General features: G+C 47.9%; 1 pseudogene; it reads right to left on the minus strand.

Annotated features, from left to right (window-relative positions):
- Window positions 1–689: 689 nt before the first annotated feature.
- On the minus strand, window positions 690–3716 carry LOC146171552 (uncharacterized; annotated as a pseudogene).
- Between the last annotated feature and the right edge of the window lie 901 nt (window positions 3717–4617).

The raw sequence follows: 4617 nt of genomic DNA on the forward strand, positions 1-4617 counted from the left end.
ATTAGCCAGTTATTACACCAATTTAGTACGTTGTTAAGCTCTGTCTGAAGAGTGTATTGATCGTAACAGTTATTAATGGTGCGGTAAATAACACAATCATCTGCGAAAATTCGAATACTACAGGAAACATGCAGGGGCAAGTCGTTAATATATATTAAGAATAGGAGGGGACCGAGGACAGAACCTTGTGGGACGCCTGAAGTAATCGGGAGAGATGTAGACAGATGGCCGTTAAGATAGACTGACTGAGAACGGTTAGTTAGGAATTCTTCAATCCATTTGAGAATATTAGGGGGTAGGTTCAGCTTTGAGAGTTTTAGTAATAGCCGGCGGTGGGGAACCTTATCAAAAGCTTTGGCGAAATCAAGAAAGATGGTGTCGGTCTGCATATTACGGTCTAGATTAGTGTGCAAGTCGTGAAGGAAAAGCGCTAGTTGGGTTTCGCAAGAGAGGCCCTTACGAAACCCGTGTTGTGAAGGGTGAAAAAAATGGCTTCGGTCCAAGAAGTTTACGATTTGTTAGTAGATGACATGTTCCATGATTTTACAAGGCACACTAGTCAATGAAATGGGGCGGTAATTCAAGGGCGAGTCTCTGTTACCTGATTTGTAGACTGGAACGACCTTCCCCGTTTTCCAATCAAGAGGCAAAATTCCTGAGGAGAGTAACTGTGAGAAAATGAGACATAAATATGATGCACAAATTGATTCCACATTTTTCAATAGTTTTGAATTAATCAGGTCCATACCAGCTGATGATGAAAGTTTCATTTTATGAATTATGGATGAAATGCCTTCTTCGACGAACGTGACTGCCGGCATGGGGGTTTCTAAGTTAAAGGGTGGTAATTGGGAAGGTGCGTCGAGTTCGGTAGTGAACACAGATGTGAATGCATGGTTAAATATTTCTGCGCAATCATGGTCAGTCACCGCTTCATGTGAATCATTCGTCAGTTTAATATCGGGAGGATGTGTTGGGTTTAAAACTTGCCAGAATTGCTTGGGGTTTCTTATAAGTAAGTTTGGTAAGTCATTGTGATAAAATGAGTACTTGGCGTTACGAACAGAAAGTAGGTATCATTTTTCGGCCTCGAAGTATTTTTCCCATGCGGCAGGCGTGTCGTTTCGTTTGGCGGTACTAAACAATCGTTTCTTTTTGTTTTCGAGTCGTTTTAAGTGCTGGGTAAACCATGGTTTATTGCGATTAGTATGAAAGGTAATCCTTGGTACGAACATATTAGTGAGACGATTTAATTTGTTCTTGAATATCAGCCAGTTTTCATGAATTGAGCGAGTGTGAAATGCGGATACGTATTCAGGAAAAAAGGTGTTAAGTTCTTCAGTTATTGCATTATAGTTACCCTTCTCGTAGAGTTGTATCGTTTTATCGGATGTCTGTTTTTGAGTCGAGGTAAATGAGAATAAAGCATGCATGACTTTGCGATCGCTGATTTCAGGAAGGTAACTGATGGATGATACATTCTCGGGGCTGCTTGTTAGTATCAGGTCGAGCGTGTTTGCTGATTCTCCTGAGACACGGGTTGGTTGGGAAATTGAGTGAGGTTAAAATTTAAACAGACATCGATGAAGTTCTTCGCCTCTGCATGACACGTTATTGTGGAACTAGCTATGTTCTGCCAATCAATATCCGGGTAGTTAAAATCACCAAAAAGAAGAATACGGGCATTTGGATATGTGAAAACAAGTTTATGAAGGATGTTGTTCAGATGACGTGGAAAGTCTGGATTAGCCTGGGGGGGCCTGTAGCAAACGCCAAGCAGAACTGTTACGGGGGGAGCGCGACAGATGAGCCATATGGCTTCAATGTCGGATGCGACGTCAACAACAGAGCATGATATGCCTCGATGAATGGCAACGAGAACACCGCCCCCCCGTTTGCCTTTCCGATCGTTTCGATACACTTCGTAGTTGGGTAAATCGGCCAAAATTTCCGCATCCGTTACGTCACTATTTAGCCAAGTTTCTGTTAGCATTAGTATGTTGCTCCCGGATGACGACATGATGTTTGATATGAGTTCGCGCTTTGGAAGAAGACTACGGATGTTAGTGAATATTGTCGAAAACGAGAGAACATTGTGCGGTGGAGCGGGTCGACGATTTGTTAAAGTTTTGTGACGGGGCAATTGCTATGCTATTTCCTTAACGGCTTGGGATGATGCGTCAAATACGTAGCGTTTTGAGCCGATGTGCAGGGTTTTGAAGCGCAAGGAGTACTTGTTAGAATTGGCTTTGGCAAACGCTAGCAACTGTGCGGGAGAAGTCCTCTCCGATACTGTAGTTTGTGTCTTTCAATTTACGGCCATTTGATAACAGTGCGTCTTTGGTTTTATGAGATAGGAATTTTACGATTACGGGACGAATTCGGTCGGCTGAATGATTTCCGAGGCGATGCGCTCTTTCAATGTCGTTAGGTTCCAAGGTTATATCAAGATTATTGCGGCAAACATCAATGACTAGTTTTTCTGACTCGGCCCACGTTTCAGCGCTAGCAGGATCAGGGATGCCATAGAAAATAAGGTTATTCCGACGTGATTGGTTTTCTGCGTCATCCAGGCGTGTTTCTAGTTCTTTAATCTTTTTGGCTTGGTCGATTGTGGTTGACTGCATTATTTCAATATCGTTTTTGAGGTGAAGAAGTGTTTGGTAATGCGTTTCGAGATCGGCCATTCGTTTGTCTAGGCTTGCTATGGTTTGATCTGTTGTGTTCAGCTGTGTTTTGAGGCCCTGTATTTCCGTAATCAACAGGGTCTGTCCCGCATTTAGCTTCTGTAGTTCAGCGAGTACAGCAGCGTTGCCCTCAGGACCAGGGTTAGTCTCAACGTCACCTGATAGCATGAGCAAGGAATGAATTACGTGAGCACACTCGACGGCAATGGCGACACAGCAGTGCGGGCTCGGAAACTGCACCAAGATATAATTACTTGATTTTTTAGCGAAGAGGGCATACGGTGTACTGACCTGCATCGCAAAGGTAAGCGGATTAGGTGGCTGCGCTGTGGTGCAGTCACCGAGCCCACGAAGCGGTGTCAGCGGGTGAAGCTCTTTTATACATGTTGGCATTGTTGCTGATGTCGATGTGGCCATCCATGGTACTGTGATTTCCGGTGTGTGCAGCTCCTCTGGCGGCATATCCAGTAGGGACGAGCACTCGCCGGGCGGTGGATGGCAGGAGCCAGGGTCATCTCCAGTGTACGGCAGTGCGCACACCGATGACGCCCCCGTAGACAGGCCTGCCAGGGACGGCAGCAGCAGGCTGGCAAATGCGAGGACGGTCGTCTGCATCGCGAAGGTAAGCGGATTAGGTGGCTGCGCTGTGGTGCAGTCACCGAGCCCACGAAGCGGTGTCAGCGGGTGAAGCTCTTTTATACATGTTGGCATTGTTGCTGATGTCGATGTGGCCATCCATGGTACTGTGATTTCCGGTGTGTGCAGCTCCTCTGGCGGCATATCCAGTAGGGACGAGCACTCGCCGGGCGGTGGAATGCAGGAGCCGGGGTCATCTCCAGTGTACGGCAGTGCGCACACCGATGACGCCCCCGTAGACAGGCCTGCCAGGGACGGCAGCAGCAGGCTGGCAAATGCGAGGACGGTCGTCTGCATCGCAAAGGTAAGCGGATTAGGTGGCTGCGCTGTGGTGCAGTCACCGACATCGGACAGTACACAGGTGCCTCGCTTCTCGCCGCCGTCAAAAAGCGGCCGCCGCGGCAGGGATTCGATCCCGCATCCTTGAGCATAGTAGTCAAGTGCCCTAACCACTGCGTAACCGCGGCGGGGCTGAAGGACGTGTATAGTGATATGAAAACGACGCAGGAAACTATAAGATTATGCTAATACGTCACAGTTGCGACTATTTCGTGGTGCACACTGAAAAGCTACCGCTTATCGACTTACCACCGCCTGTTCCTGCTTTCACTGCAAAGGTTATGCTCTGCACCAGAAAACGGCGCCGACGACACTTGAATACCAGCCACAAACCTCGATGTGCCATCGTATACACTTAACGCAAGTCTCATGAAGAGTCGGCAGCCTTAAAGGTGACAGCGAATCCGTGTGCAAAGCGTGTGGAACAATGTTCCAGATAGTTTCGCCGCTCTACGAGCATATATAGGCAGCGCAGAAGGCGACAAAGACGCCACACCCTACCAGCCATAAACAAGAGGATGTGACAAGCGCTTCCGCAGACGCCGCCATTTTTCGCGCGCCGACAGCTGTGAAGATCTCCCTACTGGGAAAAAAACCAGACGGTGTAAAGCGATTCTTCTGCGTCCGTTGCAGAAGCAGCGCACAGAATGAAAACTGCTCGACAGCGCAGTGAAACGACGCAGCGCCTTGAGAGGTCGTAAAACTGCGTGCGAATGTTTAGGCGGACCCCGCACCTGGTCACAGGCGCCAGCTCCATGGAAGCACAGCAAGAAACGCCCATGAGGACGGCAGTGCAGCTCCAAACGTTTGCCGCATTGTTTATAATCGAATAAACGTGGCCTATTCGGTGTTTTGGCGTTATTTTCAGCTCGCCGCGGACATCGCGAGTCTGCTTGAATTTACGAGCTTTAAAAGGCGGCGGATGTCATGAAGGCCCAGCGACCGTATCGGGTAG

The sequence above is a fragment of the Amblyomma maculatum genome, unplaced genomic scaffold (genome assembly GCF_055883805.1).
Source record: "Amblyomma maculatum isolate TAMU_Amacu unplaced genomic scaffold, ASM5588380v1 scaffold_19, whole genome shotgun sequence".
Classification (NCBI taxonomy): domain Eukaryota; kingdom Metazoa; phylum Arthropoda; class Arachnida; order Ixodida; family Ixodidae; genus Amblyomma; species Amblyomma maculatum.